Source organism: Mirounga leonina, unplaced genomic scaffold (assembly GCF_011800145.1).
Source record: "Mirounga leonina isolate KUSES-001 unplaced genomic scaffold, KU_Mleo_1.0 Mir_127, whole genome shotgun sequence".
Lineage (NCBI taxonomy): Eukaryota > Metazoa > Chordata > Mammalia > Carnivora > Phocidae > Mirounga > Mirounga leonina.
The window spans coordinates 53,970,524-53,994,528 of record NW_023270316.1 but is presented as its reverse complement, the minus strand read 5'-3'; the positions used below and the strand labels follow the sequence as shown (position 1 = coordinate 53,994,528).

General features: G+C 42.9%; 1 protein-coding gene across 2 annotated transcripts in view; it reads left to right on the top strand.

Moving 5' to 3' along the window:
• The first annotated feature begins 3,573 nt into the window (after window positions 1–3,573).
• Window positions 3,574–24,005, top strand: part of ENOX1 (ecto-NOX disulfide-thiol exchanger 1) — a 551,749-nt gene continuing 531,317 nt past the window's right edge. For both annotated transcript variants that reach the window (XM_035003320.1, XM_035003319.1), the window contains exon 1: window positions 3,574–3,838. The gene's annotated coding sequence lies outside the window, so the exon portion shown is untranslated. The remainder of the gene's footprint in view (window positions 3,839–24,005) is intronic.

Genomic DNA, 24,005 nt, shown 5'->3' with positions numbered 1-24,005 from the left:
AATCCATAACTTTATCATAAACTATTAAAAACCAGTGGTATTTCATATATTCGCCCGTACCCTAAATGTCAGCACTGATGATGACAAAAACCTGTTTACTTTGCTTTTTTTCTCTGATTTTTTTTGGTTCTTTCTCTGATTTTTGACTTTCCTACGATGCCTGATCTTTAGTCATAATTAAGCTGCCCTAAGTAATGCCAGGAATAAAGCAATGTATAAAAACATGAATGCAAACAGCATAACTTGAGCCTTCTCCTTGTTCCCATGCTATACTCTGTGTACCGAGTTGGCACTTTGTGTCCAGGTGCAGGTCAAGGATTCTTATCATATAAAACTCTAATGGACTAAGTGATCTGGGACCTAATTATTGGGGAAATTACCTGTCTCCTTATGCGTGCTCACAACTACTAAAATCAACAGCAGCACTTCAGCTAACGGTTCCTGCCTCCTCACTTCAGAGAATTTGGGGCAATTTGCTCCCAGCATGAGGAGTTGACTTTGGAATTCATGATACATCTCACCTAAGCCTAAATTTACCAGTTCAGAGGTAGAAAACATTTGGTTTTTATTTAGAATGACAGAATACATTAGTTAGTTGTGGTCAAATCAGGTTAAAGTGTTTCTCTGCATACCCCACCTTTCCCCAATACTGTGTTTTTAAGAAAGTTAATGTTTGACTAGTTTATTGCCCTGCTGCAAATTGAAAAAAAGCACTTATGTTAAGGAGCAAGGCCTTTTTAGGAAGAAAAATAGGACCTTTATGAATATGCTATTGATTCTCAGTCCAACTTATAATCACATGTAACAGTGAATCTCTTAGTAGCACATTTTATTATTTAGTGTTTAAGTAGCTTGAGGACCTAAGATTTATAGCATTTTAATTCTAGCTGTTCCTCCAAACTTTTATCTTTAAGTGGGTCATAAACACTATATATCTTACGTTGTTATCCTTTCTATTGTTTATCTTTTAAACTAACATAAATTAAGATTGCTACAAGCCTACATTCTTATTTTTAAATATTGGCTTCTTATAAATGTATTTATTTTTAGAAAGACAAGACTGCCCCCTTTGGTGGTCATCAGAGAAGTTAAAACTTTGTTACATTCTTCTGTCTCACGCAGTAAGACAGGCACTTGGGAAGCCTAAAGGCAGCTTTCTAAGGAAAACAAAGCTTTAAAATTATTTTGGAAGATTTTAACTCATGCCTATTTTAAAGGTTGGCTGTCAAGAATCTATTTGGGGGTGTCAGAGTTTTTCTGTTCCCCCTGCAAGTTCTAGAGCTTCCTTTCAAGTTAAAATTTTAAATATCATATATTTGTGTTCAACATAAAAAAGCATACGAATTCCATATCACAACAAATGGCTCCTAAGAAGACTGTAAATTGAGGGACAGAAGAGAAGTTATTTAAAGGAATCCCCACTAGAGAACACATTGGCAGCTCCCAAATAAACCCATTTTAATTTTCACTTTATTTCAGTTATATTTCAAAGCTATGATATCATGAGTGGAGACAGAAGCAGCTCATAGAAGAGCCCGAGTTCAAAGGAATTGGAATTTAGCATGGAAGGTAAAATTGAGGACTTTTACTTCTAAGACGATGATTGTAGAAATACCAAGGTGGAAGGATGTGGGCTTGGTGCTGCAGCAGAAATAGTCGTCTGGGGTGACCCTGCATATATTGGCCAGTGTCCACCAAGTAAATCTCTTTACAAGAGAAAAGCTTGTAACTGGCAAGCTAGTAGAAACATTCATTTCTCTGAAAACTTTTTTCCTGTCCTGCTGTTCTAAAAGGGACATTATAAATTGCTAATGAACAGTGACTTTCACATTTTAAGAGGTTAGATTCCCCCAGCACTGAAATAAAGCATGTTTTAGCCTTCTTACACCCAGGATATCCCATTGGGTTCCCTGCAGAGTGCTCTCTTCTTGCACCCTTTGGTAAGGTTGCACAGTGGGTCAGTATTCCCTGTAGTCTTTTTTTACACTGGGGCTCTGGCTGCCAGAGGGGAAAATAGCCACACACAGGGAAATGGTGCAAGTTAAAATCAAGTAAGCCTAGTGGGATGGTAATGAGTTTCCCAGCATCCAAGTCTTTGCCTTCAGGATACGTGAAGCTAGAAAACAATGTCATTCATTTAACATTTATAGAAAACACACAATGTACGTGGTACAGTGCTAAGTACTGGAGGGTATGCAAAAGTATGCGAAACACAAACCCTGCTAAGGAATCCTGCCAAGAAGGGTATTTTCTTTTTTTTTTTTTTTTTTAAGATTTTTTATTTATTTATTTGAGAGAGAGAATGAGATAGAGCATGAGAGGGGGGAGGGTCAGAGGGAGAAGCAGACTCCCTGCCGAGCAGGGAGCCCGATGCGGGACTCGATCCCGGGACTCCAGGATCATGACCTGAGCCGAAGGCAGTCGCTTAACCAACTGAGCCACCCAGGTGCCCCCAAGAAAGGTATTTTCAAGTATTATTCAGACCTTATGATCTTTCAAGAAATTCTTGGGTGAATAAAATTGCACTTATAATTTAAAATAAGCATGGAAAAGAATACTGCTAGGACGATATGTCTTTTAGGAGGGAGGGTGTGTAAAATGTTTAAAATTTTTATTTCTACGGTATATAACAGTGTGGCTTGGATGAACGAAGGAGGGTGGGGTTTAATAGGCCAAGAGCGGCCCCACGATGGCCGCACGGGCCGCTTCCTGGCCGAGCCTGACTTTAAAGAGGCAATGCTCGGCTGCCTGCACAGTTAGCTGAATCCGAACAAAGAAAAGACCGGCACTTTTACCTGGGAAGTGGATTAACTTTGAGGAAAAGTGGCCTCCGGGGAGAAAAAGAGGCAGCATTGCACCGGGAGTAAGAAACGCCCTCCCTTCCTCCGGACCGTGCAAGCTCACCTCACCCGCCACAGACCTCACTCTTGCTCCCCACCCCGCATCCCTACACAGAAGAGGCGGTGGGCCGCACTCGGTGGGGTGGGCCCATCGCCCACTCCCACTCCCGCAGCGCTTGCACACGCGGACTCCAGCCAGTAGTCGGCCACGTGCGCCCGGCTCCTCTGCTCGGCCCCTTAGTGGGCCGAGAGACTCCAAGGTTGCAGTGGCAACCGTGGGGTCCTGATTTCTGTTCCCCCGCGCACAGCCAAAAAGTCGGGACGGCGGCGGCGGTGGCGGGAGCTAGCGGCTCGGCCCCTCCCTACAGCGGGCAGCACGACCGAGGGCTGCGGGCACCGCCTCTGCTGCATCCGTGGCTGCGCGCTCCGCTCGGCCCAGACCCGCTCCGATCCGGAGCCTGCTCGCCGTGCTGCCTTCCCTTCCCCCTCTGCCGCCGCCCCGCGGGCAGCTCCCCCCGACGAGACGCGTGTTCGATCCTCCTTCTCCGGCTTTACGGATTTCCGGGGGCAAAGAATTTTGCCTCGGTCCCTACGAGCATCTCTTGGCCTCTCTCCCCCTCCCCTCGCGACTCCCCCACCTCGTGGGCGCGCGCGCGCACACTCACACACATTCACACTCGCAGGCGCGCGTGCGCACGCCCGCACGCCCGCGCGCCCCGAGCCGCGGAGTCTTCAGCAGATCCCACTCTCTCGGGCGCCGCTACTCACACAGGCTTCCAGTCGCCACGGGGCGTCCTCTGTCTGCGGCAGCGGCGGCGGAGGCAGCAGAGGGAACCGCAGCGGCAGCCTGGCCGCGTCTTGCAGCTTCGTGCTCGGGACGGAGTCGAGGAGAAGCGGAGAAGGAGGACGCCGAGGCGAGGAGGAGCCGCGCCGCGCCCAGCGCCCGGCTCCCGGCTCCGCGCGGCGGGCTGCCCCCGCTCCCGGTACCGCGGCTCCAGGTAAGCAAGCAGCTCCGGGGCCCGCAGCATCCCTGGGGTGTCCGGGCTTGGAGCCGGGGTTCCCCGGTCCCGCCCCCGCCACGGCCCCGGGACAGAGGCTTGGAGGGGAGTGGGCTCTGGGGAGGGGGAGGGGAATGGAGCTAGAGGTGAGGCTGGTGGGGAGGGGTCCTTGGAAGCTTGGGGGCTTCCGCGCAGCCCCCCGCGCCCTTCCCCGCTCTATCCCAGCTCCAGCACTATCACTTTTACGAGCTAGGGGGTGCCCGGCGCCCCAGACTGCTGTTCCCCGCTCTCCCCGCCGCCGCCAGCCGGTGTTGGCTCCGGGTCCGCGCCCGCCGCGCGCTTCCCACCTCCCCTGCACCTTGGACAGCGCACCCAGCGGCCCGCCGCCCCCTGCACAGCACCTGGGACGGCGTCCTGCTAGCGCAGCCCTCCCGCTGCCTTCTTCCTTCCCGATTGTCACCCTCCCGCCCTGCGTTCCTTGTCCTCACTGTCTTGGCGGACTCCGCTGTGGTGCGGGCCGGAAACTTTACTCCCCTTCTCCTCTGCGCTAGGTACTGTTGTTATTTGTGACTGTCCCCTTACACGGTGAACTCAGACACCTTGGACGTGTCTTCCTCGGCGGGATCATGTCCTGGCCCGCCGAGTCCGAGGCAGAGGAGGCACTGGGCAGCTGGACTCGGTGGCTGCCAGGGTGCAGAGCCCGCGCCTCAGGTCCTGGACGCCTGCCGCCTCCCCGCCTCCCTGCCTCCCTGGACTCGACACGTGCGCGCCTCCCACGGACGCGGCCCCTCCCCGACCACCCCACGTCCTCCCCCCTGCACGACCACGGCCACCCCATAGGTTGGACACCCGGAGTTCGCAGGTTCTGATTGGCTGAAGGCGTAACTCCGCCTCCTTCCCGGAGGGGGTGGTTCTGGAGTGTTGTGGTTGTCATCCCGCGGCGCGCACATGGGGGAAGTGGGGTCGACAGGTGGGGAAGCTGGGTAGGATCCTCGCGTCTACACCGCTGTGTGTAGTCCCTCACCCATCCTCCTTCCTCCAAATACACTCCTGCTTTTCTCCCTTTCTCTTTCTCAGCATTCTGCTGTAAGTAAAAAACAACACAAAAACTGGCTTGTAGCCCTACTTTTATTAATATTGCATTTGTTCCGTGGTAGAGGTTTTTAAAGCATATCTAGGAGAATGAGGGAAACAAGTGCGTATGCGGAGGTTCGTGGCAAACTGGGCTGCAGGTTTGAGTCCACTAGTTCGGAGAAAGTAATGGGTGGCTAAGAGAGCTGAAGAAGATGGAGAAAGTGGGATGGTAATTGTTCCTTGTTAGAAGGAAGGACACAGGTGGGTGAGCTTGGGAAGCTGAGGGAGAAAAAGTGGGTCGTTTGTGGGGTGAAATGTGAAGGAGAAACTCGGATGGGCACTCCTGGGAGGCGGGTGGGTTCTGCTGAGGAAGACTGTCCCAGAACGGGGTAGTTTTGGATAATACTTAGTTCATTATTAGCACACTTTGTTTCTGTTTTGCTAGCTCTGTCCTTTTGATATGAGACTTTATCTCTTAATAATGTCAGTCCATGTAATGGATTTTGTTTATTCCAGTTTCTTGTAATATATAGATTTGCAAGTGGTAATGAATTCAAAAAGTGAATTTTAAAAGTTCTTTAGAGGGATGCACTAAATAGTTAAGGCAAAGTGCTTTTGAAATATTGTGAAAGAAGACGGATGAGCATTGCATAAAATCCAAAGATTGTTCTGGCGTTATTTAGGTCCTTTGCAGAAATATATATGTATGCATAAATGATACTGATTTCTCTTCATTTCAAAACGTGATTGCCTCTAGTATTTTCAAGCTTTAATTCCTTCAGGCTGTTTTGATGTTGTGTCTGTACATCTAAGAATATTGTAATTCTTATCTTTAGAAACCTTGTCAATGCAAAACAAACAGCAACTGATGCAAGTTAATGTTGACAACTTTATATTGAGTACACTGTGTGTTATTTTATTTGCGAGTAGTGAAATATGCAAGAATAACATAGCATGACTGTTATTCCCCAGGGACCCATATCAAAACAAAGTGGGAATCGCATGAGACTGTTCCAGGGAGAACAACTCAATTATTTTAAAAATGAATGTATTTTAAGATTCTTGGGTGTAAACAGCAACCGAATTTTCCCATTTCAGTTATTATCTTTGTACCCAGTGGTAGCACATAAGTCATACAGCATGTTAAATATATTAGGTAATTCCAAAGTAGATAGTAAAGTCTTTCCATTTATTATTATTTTTATGTAAGTAGACAGAATTGCTTTCTGACTGTAGGACTTTGTATTCAAGGGACAGATTTGATACATCTGGCAAACTGGAAATTACTGCTATTGTTGAAAATACAATTCTTAGTATGTTTTCATATCCCTAGGTCATGCCTTGATTTGCCTTCAAGGCATTCAGAATCTAGTTTTTGGCCTCTCAAATTTAGACAGGTTTTGAGGTAAGTAGAAAAAGAATGTATATAGTCACACACATATACGCATAAATGCAAAATATATGTATGTATATCCACACACAGCTATATATGTATATACATAATTTGGGGATACATTCAGTGTATTTATTTATATATATGTTATTGTCATTCTTAAATTTTCTCATTTCTGCTTGTCCAAAAGGTGGCCCTGTTTTTAAACTGTAGAAAGCATTATCACCAGTAGAACTGGCCGATAGATCATGGAAACAGACAATAGTATTTTGTTGCTTGGCAACCACCTACAGTGAATGAAAAACAAAGCAGTGACAGCTGCTTCCACATCCTGACACCCATACTGTAGCTCAAGCACTGAAACCCTCCACGTGAGACAGCTCTAAGTTTCATTTGAGTAAGGTGAAGCTGTTTGTTTTTGGGGATGATTTTAAAGAGAGTATTTAAAATTTTTATTATAATAAGAATTATATTGTTATTGTGGGATGAAATGAAGCATCTAATTTCAATTGCCCTCTTAAGCCTAGTCTAAACTGAAAAATGCAAGATTGAGAGGATTGTTTAGACCCTTCTCATTCTTCCCTTTATAGTCACTAAACACTGTAAGCACATTTTCTGCTACCGTCAGGTGCTCCTAGGATTTTACAAAAACTTGAGTTCTCTATGATACCTAAATAGATAGCTGGATTTTACTGCTAGCAGGGAATTAGAGATTCATGCTCTGGCCTAACTCTCTCATTTTATGGGACACTGAGGCACAGTGAGGTGATGTGACTTGACCCTGGTGACTGAGCCATCTCTAGAATGTCTTCCTTTGGGTGACACTTGGAAATTTTTTCCATTTCCTCCCTGAAATTGTTCTTGAGTTACATAAAACATATAAAAAAAGATTTTTATCCTAATAAAGATACTTAGAAAATACAGTAATATTTGGGAGTAAATATTTAGTATTGACACTAGGCTAGATTATGGTGTTAGATGCATTGTATATCATGTATTCTGCCTCCAATCTATGGAAGTCCTGTGATTCCCACCTCTTTCTCCAAACTGGGGAAGCCCTGTCCCTTGCTTTGGTAATTGTTTACACCTTTGTGTAATCTTTAATGATCCATTATTTTCCGTGGGAATTTTAAATGGGGATAAGATTGAAGATTGTGTTGGTCAGCTTTTATACCAGTGAGAGTTTAAACATTACAGCTAATTAATCACCCGTTCTGGTCTTCTGTCGGCAACGTGGTAGACGTGCTGTGGGTGTAGTGATTTGGGCTCTTTAAAGTACATGGGACACTGGGGCGCCTGGGTGGCTCAGTCGTTAAGCTTCTGCCTTCGGCTCAGGTCATGATGCCGGGGTCCTGGGATCGAGCCCCACATCTGGCTCCCTGCTCCGCGGGGGGCATGCTTCTCCCTCTCCCACTCCCCCTGCTTGTGTTCCCTCTCTTGCTGTGTCTCTCTCTGTCAAAAAAAAAAAAAAAAAAAAAAAGTACATGGGACACAGTACTGTGTCTCTGCATAGTATTCATTTTAGTCTTTTATCAAAGCTGTCTTGCCAAAGGTACTACCTGTAGCATGTTGGTGGAGGACGAGTCATCTATCTGTAAGAGATGGTAATAGTGCCCATTGTTTCTTAACTCAATAAAATGATAATGAATAAATTATTGGGTGACAAACTTGGATCCCATATGCATTATTAAGCATTTCTTCTAAACTAAGGGTATGTATTGCCTGTGTGATACATTTTGAGGTTCCTTATGCTATTTTAAACAATGTATTTCATGTTTATTATTTATGTCAAAGATAGGCATTTAGGAGCGCCTGGGTGGCTCAAGTCGGTTAAGCCGCTGCCTTTGGCTCAGGTCATGATCCCGGGGTCCTGGGATCGAGCCCCGCATCAGGCTCCCTGCTCAGCGGGAAGCCTGCTTCTCCCTCTCCCTCTGCCTGCCTCTCTGCCTACTTGTTCTCTCTCTCTCTGTGTCAAATAAATGAATAAAATATTAAAAAAAAAAAGATAGGCATTTAACTTTAATGTAACAACTTAGGTAGAAAAACTTGAAGTGGCCTGGTTGGAGAAACAATAAAGTGACAGTATTAAGTATCACTGAAGAACCATTTTCACCAGAAAAGCATGCACTTTAGCAGATTTGTAGTGGGGGAATAAATTGATTTACAGCATGTTTAACGTAGTTTTAGAAGCCTGCTATTAACTTGTTCTAGCTAGGAAGATTTTTTTTTTTTAATAGATTTTATTTATTTATTTGACAGAGAGAGACACAGCGAGAGAGGGAACACAAGCAGGGGGAATGGGAGAGGGAGAAGCAGGCTTCCCGCGGAGCAGGGAGCCCGATGCGGGGCTCGATCCCAGGACCCTGGGATCATGATCTGAGCCGAAGGCAGACGCTTAACGACTGAGCCACCCAGGCGCCCCGCTAGGAAGATTTTCAAGCAGAATAATAATTTGGCAGATTTCAAGTGAGTTTCGCAGATTTTTAAAACTATTTTCCACAGTCTGGTTATAGTTTGTCCAGGGCAAGTACCTGTTTTGGATCCTCTAGGATTAATCTGAATTTTAAGGTTGTTGTTATTATTTTTTAAATTTCTGAACCATTTCTCTTTGCGAGGAATGATGTCAAATATTCTGTTGTTCATCCATAATTTAACCCACTGGAATTTTGATATTTAGCTTCTCTCTCCCATCTCCATGTACAAGATAACATATGTGTATGTGAATGTACAAACACACAATACTTACTTTTTCCCCCTTCTGTTGTTTTCGCCCTTGTAATAGAACACTAAACACTAGATTTATGGTTTTTTTCATATAGTAAAGAGAAGCTTTAAACAAGAGATACTTACTTTTTCAATTTCCTTATGTCTGCTTCTGCTATTATAACCTGTAAACTCTCACCCACACAAGTAGGATGATTGCTAAAAAAACAAGCAAATAAATAAATACATATCTAAGCAGTATTTGTTTCCCTCTAAGCTAGCCAAGAAAGCATATTTTCTCATTCTTAGACACACATACCTACATACACATTGAGTTTAAGACTTTTTTTCTGGGGCGGGGGGAATGAGAGCGAGGGGGGGGTAGGGGGGTGGGGGGAGAGGCAGAGAGAAGAGAGAGAATTCCAAGCAGGCTCCATGCCCAGTGCAGAGTCCAACACCAGGCTCAATCTCATTACACTGAGATCATGACCTGAGTCAAAATCAAGAGGTGGGCACTTAACCGACTGAGCCACCCAGGTGCCCCAGTGCTGTCAGACCCTTTTAAGAGTGAATGGAGGGTGCCTGGGTGGCTCAGTTGGTTAAGCGACTGCCTTCGGCTCAGCTCATGATCCTGGAGTCCTGGGATTGAGTCCCACATCGGGCTCCCTGCTCGGCAGGGAGTCTGCTTCTCCCTCTGACCCTCTCATGCTCTATCTCATTCTCTGTCTCAAATAAATAAATAAAATCTTTAAAAAAAAAAAAAAGAGTGAATGGAAATAGTGTTTTTATTGGAAGCCCTGTGCATGGTAATGCTGATATATTAAGTAAAGTGGATATATTCAGATTTTCAGAAATACAGTAACATAGGAAGAGTTAACTTGAATTATTCCCTTTGGAAAATCCTCAAATTATGCTGCGAACATAACCCACGGCCTCTACCGCAATACCCAGTACCTACAGTAGAGCCTCGCATGTGGTAGACATTCAGTGTGTATTTTGTGGAATATACACCTGCCCTCCTTCTTTACATAATGTTGCAAACATTTCAATCTCTATCTGTATGAATAGTAAAAGTTAAGAAGATGGAGAAGAAATTACTCTAGTTTTCTAATTGTTTCTGGCACTATATTACAAAAATAGCCAGTGAGATATTGTGGAATATACTTCTTGTCAGTGCAGGAAATTATACCAGCGTTATTGATTTTTCACAAATACAGCCATCCTAAGTACAGAATAGCTCTTTACTAGCCCACAGCAGCAGAACAAAGGTTATGGCAGCTAGTCCAAAGGAATACTTTATTTAGTTGGAGCTGGAGGGTGAAGTTTGCTAGCCCCAATGTAATTATCCAGACTGGAATGTGGCCAAGAGGCTGTGGTTAACATCCCAAACAGTGGGAAAAAAGCCATGGATGAGGTCTTTAGTGACTACGAGTGGCCAGACCTTTGCTTTGGTCTCATTTGCAAGAGAGCACCTTTAGTAGCTTAAAAAGCACAGCAACTCTTTTGCAAGTAAGGGGTAGAGCCCAAAGTTACCATCTAGATCCCAGGTACCAAATTTTTGGTCATTGAAAGAAGTCATAATCACAAGAGTTCAGTGACATTGAAACAAGACTTTCTTCTTTATCCTGCTCCATCTTTGGAAATAGGTGGAGAGTGGTAGTGTCTCTATGGACAACCCTGGCAGAACCACAAGGTAGGTAAAGTCTGACATGCTTCCAATTAGTCCTAAACATCCTTCACCTTTCCACAACTACCTAGCTGTTTATCTCCTTTGTAGGGATTCATTAATAGTTTTGTATCAGCAAAGCTCCAGCAGATTGCTTTCCTGTGTTTCCCTTTTTGTGAAAGTGGAGACGTAGTCCTGCCATGTGTTTTAAAAACACCTCTCTATGTCCAACCTGGGGTCAGACCACGTTGGGGAGAGGAAGGCACCATATCCAGTGGCCAAGGACTGAATCATGTCCCCTGTTTGTCCATCTCTATTAAAGGACTCCCCTTGTGGGGGGAAAAAGATGTTAAGGTGTATACTGATAAAAGGTTATAGTACTTTTCTGGAGGGATTCCTGAGTGTCTTGCATACATTAGCCAATATATATTTGTTTAATTTCACTAGTAAAATTGCTATATAGATGTATAGAGAAGGTGTATAGAGAAGGTAGTTTTGTCCAGGGAACACTTAAATAATATTATACTATTTTCTTTTAGGATTATTTCTTTAACAATAAATTATTTATTGAGCATTTACTGTATGAATGGTACAGGATTTGACCCTAGTGATGATAAAGATTTTTAAGGCACAGTTCCTGCTCATGGAAGAGAATATGCTATTTGCAGGGAAATGCACAAATTTGGTTTGGTTTAAAGGTGACTGTGAAGGATGGTCAGTAGGTCTGGGAAGCAGAACAGCAGACAGACTATGGAGGACCTAGCAGAACCCAAAAAAGCTTTTGAGCTTAATTATATTAGTCAGTGTTTTACAATCTGCTTGTTCAGCACAATCCCATGAAACACTTGCTATGCTGCTGATTCCTGGGTCCCACCCCAGACCCGCTGAATCAGAATCTTCAGGGACATGGCCTGTGGGAGCAGACATGGTCACTTTCATACTTATTTGCCCAAATGGCCACTGCTCCAGTATATGTCTGCAGAATTCTTCTGCAAGCAGTCTCATTCTCTGCCTGAAGGCTTTCTCTCCCATCTGTAGGGCAGCTTGGTAGGGCAGTGAAGTTAATGGCCTCAGGAGTGGACCTACGCCAATGATAGGAGGGAGCTGGGAGGTAATACACTAACGTTTTGGACCCTCCGGTACAATAGCTGACACATGTTCTGCACTATGTCACTAAATTCCCTGGTGAATCTGCCATAACGGCAGTGTGCTAGGTATCTGTGCTTTGTTGGCTGTCTCTTTCCTCTGTCAGTGCTTCCAAGGATCCTCTTCTAAATAAATAACTTGCACTTAAAGTCTGTTGCAAGGTCTGTTTCTGGAGGAACCCAGCATAAGATATGGAAGAATCTGCTTTATTTTTATTTTTTATTAATGCCCCCACTGTTTTTTTTTTTTTTATTGAGGCAAATTTGGGAGACCTGGTCTCAGGTGATGATAGAGGGCCACTGAAGGGTTAAGATGTAGGCATTGTCATTTTTGATTTGCATCTTGGGAAGGTCATGCTGGCAGGTTGTGGTGGGTGGGTTGAGGGAGGGAGAGTTAGGAGCATGGAGATCAGCTAGGAGGTGGCAGTGCCCAGGCAAGCAATGATGCCCGCCAAAGTGAAGGTTGTAGCTGTGGGGATACAAAATGGATATTGATGGAAAGCTATCACGACATGGAGGCCGGCAGTGTGTGGTCACTTAGCTGGCCGCCGTTCCAAAAATGAGATTTCATTGCTCTGCTGTGCACCGTGGCCCTACTCTGTGCATTAGGCTCGGCCCCCTTGAAGGACAGAGACTCCTGTGCCTTGCCTGTAACCTTTCTAGAGTTAAGTAGCACAAGTCTGGGAATAAATAAAAGAAGACAGGAAGATAAATTGAAGAATATAAATAATTAACTACTAGATCATTAAAGGAAGAAAGTTATATTTTACAGGAAGGATTTGTGGAATTATATAGAGCAGGAGAGTTGCAGGGATGCATGTGACGCATGTCCATTTTGTGATGAATAGTGATTTTCCCCCATACTCTTGAGCGAGAGGTGATTTTCATCCACCATCGGTTTTGGAAGACCTAGCATATACTTATGTCTATTGTTTTCTCTGTTTCTCTGATAGCCTGTATTTTAGCTAAGTGAATGAGTGGTAGCTGGGGGTGGGGCTGGTTCTTTTCTCTTGCTCTGTCAAAATGCCAGGCTTTTCTTTGCAGTTTCTCCTGCCAGTTCTTAGGCCACCAGCTCCCAAAGGACATCAAAGGGTACAGAGGGTGGGAGAAGGAAAGAATAAATCCGTCAAGAGAGCTGTTTTGAATTAAATGCTTAATCATGAAATGAACAGGTTAAAGTTTGTTAGATGATATGAATAAGATTAGGCAGCCTTCTAATTGTCCCATATATAAATGCTACCACTCTGCCTCTGTCTGTAGTCAGAAATGCAAAGGCTGAATAATCAAACAAGAGCAACCCGACACGATCATATTTCTGCAAAAGTAGCACTGAACCAATAACAAGGAGAAGACTGAATTATAAGAGGTAGAATGGGTCAGCAAAGAGCTTACTGGGCCTTGCTTAACAGAACAGTCATGGCAGTGGAAATACTGGACATGTGAGCATAAGGAGGCTGGAGACACCGTGGGTGAAACACAATGGAAGGAACGCAGCCTTATTAATAGAGAATATTATGCACATATTTATGATGTTTTTTAACTAAACTTTGTGGAGATCATTCTAGATTCATATGGAATTGTGAGAAATAACATAGAAAGATTCTGTGTACACTCTACCCATTTCCCCCCAGTGATAATATCTTGCAGACCTATAGCACAGTATTACAACCAGGATATTGGTTGATACAATCCATTGATCTTGTTCCGATTTCCCCAGTTTTACTTGTAATCATTTGGGTGTGCACACACACATGTGCATGCAAGTTTTCTTCTATTCAATACTTATGATATTTTTTACTTTAAAAAGTAAGCGTCTTTTTCATTTGAAAATTTTGAAAAAAATTTGCTTGTTTGGACTAGTCCTGGCTTACCTGTAACTGAAGAAAGAGCAATAGAGAATAAACTCCCTAACCCCCTTTTAACTCTGGGATTCTGGAGAGTGTTATCCAGGGCCACCCAACATGGCAGGAAGGTCAGTGGGCCATGGTATAGCTTCCACTTTGTTACTGGGTGACTGCTTTATTACTGGCGCCACTATATAGCAATAAGCAGACTTCTAAAAGTATGTCTGTTGCAAAAAAAATCTTGCTTATTAAATCTCATTGTAACTCATCTTCCTTGTACTAAAGTTTCTATCCTTTTCTTCTAGCATTCTTGGCCCTCCCCTCTTCCTCTCTGCGTTGGAGGGGGCTCACCCTTCAGGCTGCTCTCTCAGATTTCTGAGTTAGCTGGCTCACCGTGTTCAGCCTGTGGGAGACACTGGTAAGAGAGGGAAGGGAGAAGGGCAAAGCCAGCGTATTTTTTTCTTTCCCTGAGCTTCATATGGCATCCCTGGCAGTCGGAATCCCTCCTGCTGTAGTGCCACTCATGCTTGACAGACTGACTCTGGTTCTACCTGCTCACAAGCCACCTTGGCCCATGGACTCCAGACACATAACCTCCTGCTATTGTCTCTTCAGCCTTGGGGAGGTCGCAGCTTCCTGCTCTTGCTGATCTTTGGACTACCTCACTATCCTGTTAGGCTTTCTGTTCCACCATCACCTGAGTAACCAATTCTCTATACTAAATTTCCCTTGTAAAAAAATAATTGAGATTTCTTTTTTCCTATTTAGAGATTTTGCAGTTCCTCAAAGTATGGAAATGGTATAAATTTGACAGGGTTTTCGTCTTCTGTCATTCTGGCTTCTTCCACTGGAAAAATCTTGCTAGCTCCAGTCAGGGTAGAAAGCACCTGCATTTGTAATCTCACCTCTCCCACCTAGATTCTCAGTCCCTTTACCAATTATTCACTGGCTCCCAGTCTCTGGTTTTCCAACACTGGTTTCCCTTTGTCTGATATATTTGGGATTCTGGCAACCTCCCCTAGTGTCTTTGTAATTCTGTCCTTGGGCCCCTCTTTTACTAGCCTTCCCTATTATCTTCTGCTAGCAGTACTTACCTCATCTCCATGTGTAATACCCTTATGCCCATGTTCACGTATTGGTCTCGTGACTCAATCCTGAATGTACTTTGGTTTACGGGGCATATGTCTGCTATTTTAGGATTTAGTTTTGCTGGCATTTCATTTCCCCGCACAAGGATGCTGTGTATTTGTATTATCGGCTCCTCCAGCTCATCTCCTATAGAAGCATATGTGATTCTGTAACAAAAACAATGGAACAATGAGAGTAAGAATGCTTTTGTGAGAAGGGAACAGGACTCAGTAGAATCTTGGAAGTGTAAAGCACATTTAGAAGCCCTGTCATTGGAAGCAGAGCTGGGGGCCACCGTGAGGGCCACATGCCATGTTAAGGAAAGGGCGGGAAAGAGAAACTTAGTATGCTTAGGGGAGGGTGTTAGGACAGTGCAGTGACCACTCAGGTTCCTTCCCCTGTTGGGAGAGCAGTCTTGCTGGTTGCTACCATATTGGTCTCATAGTTGGGTGCATCAGGCAGCTTTGCCTTTCTCCACAGCGTCCCCAACTGAGATAGAGAGCTGGAGTTGGAGCAACGAAAAAGCTTTTGAGCTACCTCCGACTGAGATGTCCAAAAGGTCACACAAACAATGCAGTTGTAGGTGGCCCTCACTTACGGGGCCAGGAGCAGTACTTTTAGGCATTGCAGCACACGTGGGGATGCTCTTTAAATGGACAGCCATGCAAACCACTACTGGGGCGGTGGACTAGGACCTGGGAAAATCCAAAGCTTTGGCTAAAGAAGAATTTAAATATTGAAAAGGAGCCTGTGCTGTGGGCTATAGATGTGTTCAGGTCCTGGTGTTCTCCTGTCCTTGCAGTGGACAAGGGCTGGAGAGTGTTTTGTGGGCTAGCGCACGCAGTTAACGAACAGATGAACCTCTTTGGAAGCTGCCTGTAAGGCTCCTTGCTTGCCTCTGCTCTCCATAATGATCAGAAGTGGTGAGTGCTGGGCAGGAGTAGATTAGGCGGCTCTGGGCAAGCTGACAATGGAAAAGAAATAAGCTTATTTTAAATGGGCATAAGCTTTGAAGGCAAGTAATTAAGACATACTTCAGCCTCATGGACACATTAGAGTTCTGGTTAATACAAGTGCAAGACTGGAAAAAAGAAATCACTTGCTCACCTATAATCACTAAAGAACCCTTTGTTTAGTAACAAAACACCAATCACCCCTGCTCTTATGTGAGTTTCTCCTCTATTTCCCTCTTCTGGTCATCTCTCAGAACTGCCTGGGTTCAGGGTCCCTTTTCCCTGGGAGTACTCCATACACTTTTTACTCTGGGAAGTGGTGCCTATGTGAGAGCAGCTAATGGTTTCCCATGACATCCTTTTGAATCCTGGTCTTTTACTCAACCTCAGTTGCATCTTTCTGCAAAGATAGAGTTTTTTCCCTCATTACTCAATAATGTGCAGTGGCATGAGGAGAGAGGTTTTAAATGGAATTTTCTTGGGTGGTAGGGACTTGAATCCATCAAGAAGCACAGAGCAGGCACTGAAGAAGTGAGAGAAATTGTTTTCTGTGCATTGGTTGGTGTGCTCTATTGTGTTGAGTTGGCCCTAAGTAGTTTGTGATTTTTCTCATTTAGTTATTAAAAGAATAATGTTGACATATGTATTTTAAACCTCACATAATACTGTGACCTAGCTTGATACTCTAGTAGAGATTTAATGTTTTTGGAGGAAAGCATGCTTACATATTCCTTGTTCCCAATGAATAGGTATTTATGTGCCAAGTTCATGCTAGGTGCTGGGAATATAGCAGTGAACAAAAATGATCACTGTTCCTGCCCTTCTGGGAGCCCACAGTTTACTGGAAAGGGTATTTAGTAACCCCAAAATAATTCTGTAATTGGAACTCTTGATAAGAACTTGGAAAAGAACGGGTTTCTCTAAAAGGGTGTAGAAAGGATGAAATAATCAGAGAAGGCTTATAGGGGAAAATAATTTATAAGATCTGAAGAATGATTGGGGCTATGTAGGTGGAGAGTCCCATTTGTGAAGCCCACATGTGAGGTAGAGCTTGGGTTTTGGACCCATTGAAAGATGGCTGGTGTGGGTGGAGTGCAGAGAGTTAGCGTGGACAGTGGCTGGGAATGAGGCTGCTGAGATGTGGCTTAGGGCCTGATTATGCCAGACCTACTAGGCCATGCTGAGCACTTTGGGTTTTGTCATACATGCAACAGGAAGCTAGTGAAAGGTTTTTGGCTTTTTTTTTTTTTTTGGTTTTGGTTTTTCTTTTTTCAGATTGAGATGAAACTCACCACATGAACCATTTTAAAGTGAATACTTCAGTGGTATTTAGTACATTCATGATGATGTACAACCACCATTGGTATCTGTTCTAAAACATTTCCATCACCCCAAATGGAAACCTCATCCCCATTAAGCAGTTATTATTGAAGAGTTTTAAGGGGAGTGATGTGTGACCTGTAGTATGTAAGATCTTTCTGGCAAGTTTCTGGAGAAGGGGATGGAGAGGGCAAGAGTGGAAGCAAGACAACAGACTTGGAAATAGTGGTCAAGTCCAGAGACAGAGGGTGGTGGTGGCTTCCTGGACAAGGGACAAGAATAGAGACCACTGATACGGAGAAAAGTGCAGTGATCCAAATGGAGCTATGTAATCAAGTTTGATTATCTGTTTCAGTGACTTAGTCACTTTGTAATTATCTACATCACTGTTTCCCAAAGAGTAGTCCATCCCCTATTTAGATCTGGTAGGCTGCTTGTTAAAAGTATAGACACTGAAGCCCACCTCAAAGTCCCGATGCAAATGGACTAGAGAGGGACCCTAAAGGATTCTTCTTGGAACTGAGGTTTGAGAGCCACCTATTGTCTTCTTTCTCATTCTGGTGTCCTTTAAAATTGCAGGCTGCCAACAGTCCATTAAAGAGAGATGAACGCGGGGCGCCTGGGTGGCTCAGTTGGTTAAGCGACTGCCTTCGGCTCAGGTCATGATCCTGGAATCCCAGGATCGAGTCCTGCATCGGGCTCCCTGCTCGGCAGGGAGTCTGCTTCTCCCTCTGACCCTCCCCCATCTCATGCTCTCTCTCATTCTCTCTCAAATAAATAAATAAAATCTTAAAAAAAAAAAAAAAGAGAGAGAGATGAACACGAATGAAACAGAGAAGGGCCAAATGGATAACCTAGTGTATGCTCATAATTTTGAGTGGGATGGGTGCTTTTTGGAGATAGAACTTTAATTTGATCCTAAAGATAAATATGTAATATAGACAGTTTTATGGGGTGGTGTTTGTTTTTTATTCTTTTCTTCCTTGGAGTAATGTGACTCTCCCAGAATTAAGTGGTGACCACTGTGAACAATGGCATTATCATGAAATATAATGTAGGTACAGTAGAGTAATTTATTGTAAAAGAAACCTATAACTGCTGCAAATGAACTTATAAAACAAACCATCGTAGTATTTTTGCAGGTACCTTGTATCTACGGGGATTCCTATTAGAGAGATGTCCACTTCAATTAACTGATTTTAGAAGCCAGGTTTTTGAGACTTTAAAGTCAGAAAGTCCTTCAAACTGTAGTAAAAATCACCAATCAACAAATCAAAATTTTTCTTTTTGACTTCTGGTTTCTGTTTGCCTCTGGCAGGTTTTTCTAACCCAGTACTACCTCTTCGAGCTGTTACTTCTAGCCGGAGTCTGCAACACTCTGATGTTTCTATCCGATCCAAGTAATTCCCTCCCCTGCCACCATTTCTGTAATATGTTTGGTTAATTTATAATTTTAGAACTGAAAGAGGTCACAGAGAATCTAGTTTTCTGTTGTTTTTGAAACTATGACCTTTGGAAATCTGAAAGTAACTGAAAGAAGGCTCCTGCTAAGGAGCTGTGTTAGGTCCTTGGGGAATGTCTCCATGAGAAGTGGGTGTGAATATCCAGCAGCAGTCAAGAGCTAAGCCCTCTATTCTACCCAGCATAACAGCACCCCAAACCAGCCACCCCTGTGTAGCTTTTAACTGGCCTCCTTGACACCAGCCCTTCCTGCAGGCAGCCGTGCATGGTGCTCTCCTGGCACCTTCTCTCTTTGAATATGAAGTTCTTAGCTTCTACAAGATGTTTCTTTTTGATTAATGTTATTTCCAGTCTTCTAGAAAGACACTCGGGCACCTCTGGCTGCGTTTCTTTTTCAGCATGTACAAATTCAGATCTTAAAGTGGTTTCATTGCTTCATCATAGAATTTTTTAATGAAATAATATTTTGAGTGCCTGACTGGCTTTGATCTTTTTCCCTAGACCACTTAAGTTTGGAGAGGGATCTGAGGCAAAGCTGTCCATTTATTTTACACTAAAGACAAACAGAATCAGTAAATAGCCAGCTTTTTTTTGAAGCTTAATTTTTCTGTTCCACAAAAATGCATGTCGTTGTACAAGAGCACACACTATAGAAGAATATAAAAAGGAAAGTAAAATTCCTCAGAAATACTCGAGTTAGCCCTTATTGACATTTTCATAAAATTTTCCAAGGATAGCCCTCTGTCTCTGTCTCCTTCTTTCTCGTTATATATGTGTGTGCCTGTGTCTAGTCACACACACCATGTACAGATGAAGTGCTCAATAATGGGATTTTGCTGTATGTGGTATTCTGCAACCTGCTATGTTTTTCTAATAGCATGTGGTGGGCAACTGTCCATTTCAATAAATATATATTATCTTTTTAATGACTGAGTGTTTTTATTGGATGCTTTTCATGCAATTAATACAAATCCCAGGACAAACTAATAATAAGAATTATAACTAAATAATAAGAATATATTGCAAAATCCAGTGGGTAGGGGCTTCAGACATGATTTAATCAGGATTTAGGAATTTTTTCTTTATAATTTTCTTTTTCATGCTCCTCATGGTAGCAAAATAGCTGCAGCTCTAGGGGCCCATTATCCAGAAATAGAGAGCCTTTGTCAATCATTGAACTAAAATCCTAGGCTCTTTCTACTTGGACCATCTTGGGTAATGTGACCAAGGGAATGGCATTACTCTGATTGCTTCTGATTTGGGTAGAAGTTTATGCCAGTCCCATCCAAAGTTCATGAATAGGAAGCTCAGAGCTCTGCTAGAAAATAAGGGGAAACAGCTTATAGAGGAGGTAGCTAATGGTTTCTGTTGGAGTTTTACTTTGGGCTTCCTGATAGTCATTTAAGTTTCCAGCTTTTCAGTCTATAAATTATTGCTGCTCTAAGCATGCTTGCATATATACCATTTTATTCTTGTGCAGTCATCTCATTTGGATAAATTCTTATTAGAGGCATTGCTGGATCAAAGATATGCCCATTTTACATTTTAATTGCTATAAGCCATCTAAACTGGAAACCACACTCTCGCCAATTATATTTTGAAATCCCTCAACTGCCTGTTGTGAGGTTTTTTCTTTTCTTTTCTTTTTGCTTCTGAATCTTTAAGTAGAGACTTCAGAATTGAAGCAGAATTTCAGGTGTCACAATTTCTCTGAGCAAGGAAAATTTGACATGACATAATTCGAGGTTAATCAAAGCTTCTGTGTGGAAAATGTTTCACCAGGAAGGCAAAAGAGAGAAGGATAGAGAGGAATGTATTCTACCAGCTGCAGGCCTACTGTTTGGTGAATGATGGCTCAGGAATAGACTGGGTGCCCCTGAGTGCCAACCTGTATGTTCCCGTTGGCATGTGGTCTGGAGTTACTCTGTATTGTCTATGTCCTCATTCCCGTGCATGTTATAAAGACCAGCCAAACATAATTGAAAGTGCTGGGAGATGGTAGCCACTAATGCATTTAGTCTGCACTTTCAACTATAGCACTTCTGAAATTCTTACCGTTGAATTTGGTAGAAAAAGCTAACTTAGAAATCAATGATCTCTGGGATGGCAGGACCTTGGCCATCCTTTTGAGGAAGTGAATGGGGAAGCTCATGGATTGTACACTTTCAGGGAACCAATGGCAGAGAGATACTCTTTGCTAGGATGGCCTTTCTTAATGTGAATGAGAAGAGCATTTGAATGGAAACAACAGAAAATCTCAGGGTTACAAAGAACGTCTTTTGAGTATTTTTGGCACAGTTGTAGGTGCCATCCTGTTTAATCCTCATAATGACCTTTTTTATGTCAATAGTAAAAGGAAACCAAAAGTCAGAAAGATTAACTGGTCCGCTGTATAGTTAGTATGTAGAAGAAGCAAGAATTCTGAACCCTTTTTCTCACCACATTTTGCTCTACGATGCTCCGTCTCTCCCATATAGAAATTATTAATAACAACTTGCTTTGTTTTATTTTAACTGATGATACAAAAGAAGGAATATAGTGTCTAGTATTAAAATTAAAATGACATTGAAGAGATTCACCTTAAAATTGTAAATGATAAAAATGAGCCCAAAGTGCAAATGGCCCAAATGAGGTGTATGACCTAGAAAATAAGGAAGTTGGACTAATAGTGACAAAGGGAGCAGGCTAACCTGTGGGTGCTGTAAGTAGGGACTTCCATGAGCTTGAGACATGAGGAAAGGGGCCAAATGGTAAAAATAGATTAGATAAAGTGTATGGTGTACATGAGCATGTTCTAAAGCTATGAATATGCTAAAGAAGTAGAAATTACTGTTAAATTAGAAATGTGTATCATGGAAGCCTATTTCCATGCTGCACATGCCAATGGGAACATACAGGTTGGCACTTTTATTACAAAGTAGGGAAGTGGTAGAGTTTTGGAGGTGTGTGGACTTGGCTGCTCTGTTTATTTGGATTGAGAATACTAGATGGATATGGCTCGATAATCAAGAAGAAGAAGAAGAAAAAAGGGCAACTTATAACTAAAGAGCAAAAATACATTTCTATTAAAAAAGAAAGTGTTAGGGTGTAGCATGTTTAGTGGAGAAAAGTGATGGCTTCACCTCACAGGAATGGAATTATGTAACACAGGGTCGGCTCTTCTGCCAGTTAGAATAAGGAAGAGTTCTTTGTGGGCAGGGGCCGAAAGGAGAGCTCTCAGCCTCTCACCACTCTCCCCCTCTTTAAATTGCTGAATGCCATGGGGAGCTGGAGGCACTAACAGATTGAGTGGTCCTAGTGAGTCTTGTATTGCTTCTGGCAACAAGTGCATTGCTGTCCTTGGGCTCCTGCTGGCTGCTACGCGCTGCCCGTTGTTTGTGGTGTCTGCCAGTGGACCACTGATGAAGAGCCATGGGGGAGAGTACAGAGCCTTGGCAAATGCCCAGCCGTCCGTGGCAGACCCTGCTCACTGTAGGTGCTTTAGTGGGAACCGAGTGCATTCTTCCCCACTGATGCTGTAATGAACCCATTACAGAATATCTGCTCTCGTGTCTCCTTAGTCACCTTTACTGGGAATTGACTCTGTTGCCCAATTGCACTGATCATTAAAAACTTTAAATGTGCAGTCTAAACTTTTCTCTCCTTGGCTCGACACAATTGCTTCTTGCCCTATTTGGCAGTCTCGACAGTAGCTGTGAGCACTAGTGATGTTATTGGCTGAGGAGTTAAACAGAAGCTGAATAAAGTTTGGCTCCCTATATAGCCAGGGCAGAGCTTCTAGCCCCAGGGTTAAGACAATACAGAAACAGCAACTGAAAATGTCATTGAGCAGTGTGACATGAATAGACTTCGATGCCCAATGGGGGCATCCGTGCCTCAGTGTTGAAGATGCTGCTGCAGACTTCGAAAGCTCCAAATTTGTGCTCAAGTTTCTTTAGTCTCAAAATCTTAGCGTGAAATATTTAGTACCCTAGGAAAGCTAAATTAATGGTGAGTCAAAGTAATTAAGGCAAAGTAAATAATCTCCAAGGTTCTCATTCCCCGTGAAACTAATTTCATATCTTATCCTTCATGTGTTAAAAGTAGTTCTCTGCTAATTCAAGATGCCCGTGCTCTGTGTTGGTGAAGTACACTTCAGTTCTATCGAAAGGATGCAGATTAGAGAGTTATTTTCAATTGGGCATTTTTTTTCTTTTTTAAAAGACAGACACTCATTTTGGCACCACCAGAGTGTGAATCTCTTTGGGTGAACTGAGTTGGATACAGCTGTAGCCAGGCAGATGATGGGCCAACTGGCTTATGATAACTTGCAGCTGGGACAGCCTTTTCATCCTGTTAGTGAGAACTCTCAGTTCCCATCCTTCTATCTGATGATGAGATTAGTTTAACTTCTTGCAGGATTTGGACTGGCCAGAGCTTGACCTTGTCTGTGTCTACACGTTTAGGAACTAGATCTGTTTAGGTCTTCTACATAATGGGAACATTGGGACTTGAACGTAATTTTACAGTTATTTGTCATCTTGAAATAATCATGACCTATAAATTAAATAGCTTTTAGACTTCAGTGTACCAAAGCTGGTCTTTCTACAATTGAGCTGTTCCAGTGATAATGCCCCATTGTCTTAGGGCCCGAGAAGACATGGTACTTTGGAGTGAGTGCATGGCTAGGATAGATACTATGCTTTCTCCAACTCATGAAACTGCTTTAGAATTTATTATTGTTACAGCAGTGGTCTTGATTAAATGTGAGGATTCTTTCTCTATGATAAGAGAGTACTTTGGTTAGAAAGAACAGAGGTGTTTGAAGAGAAATGTTTAACATACAATCCTCAGTTACCTACAGCTGAAATATGAGATCATTATCCTGCTTTTGCTCACTTTCAAAATCCCTCAGTTATCTTTTTCTCTTTAAAGAGATGCCTCAACCCTTTAGTGCATCATGGACTTGTTCTTCCAGAGAAATGCAGTTTTGTCTTTAAAATGTTTTGAGATGGCAGCATGGGAGTGGAATATGCAGTATTCAGTTTATATCACAGAGCGGAATCTGCGTCTACTCACACATCCATGTGGAAAAACGTGCATAATTAATAGGAGAGCCATATGTAAAGTGATTCTCTGATTTTTGATATTTGGTTTTAGTTCATAAGAAGAGTTTTAGGACAGTGAAGTGTCCTTTTTGCTGAATTTTTAATTTCTCTTTCTGAAAAAAATCAAAGTTGAGTTGAGCCTAGGTATATGGGATATATAGATAATTTTTTTACTTTATGTGAAGCCCTCATACTATATTTGTACATGATGATTTTTTAATATTACCATCTTTATTATGAGCACTACATTTATACAGCACCTAACAAAGTGTAAAGCACCAGCTCATCTTTTGATCATCATGACTTCTGAATGAACTGGGTAACCATTATTATCCCTGTTTTATTTATTTATTTATTTATTTATTTATTTATTTATTTATTTATTTATTTATT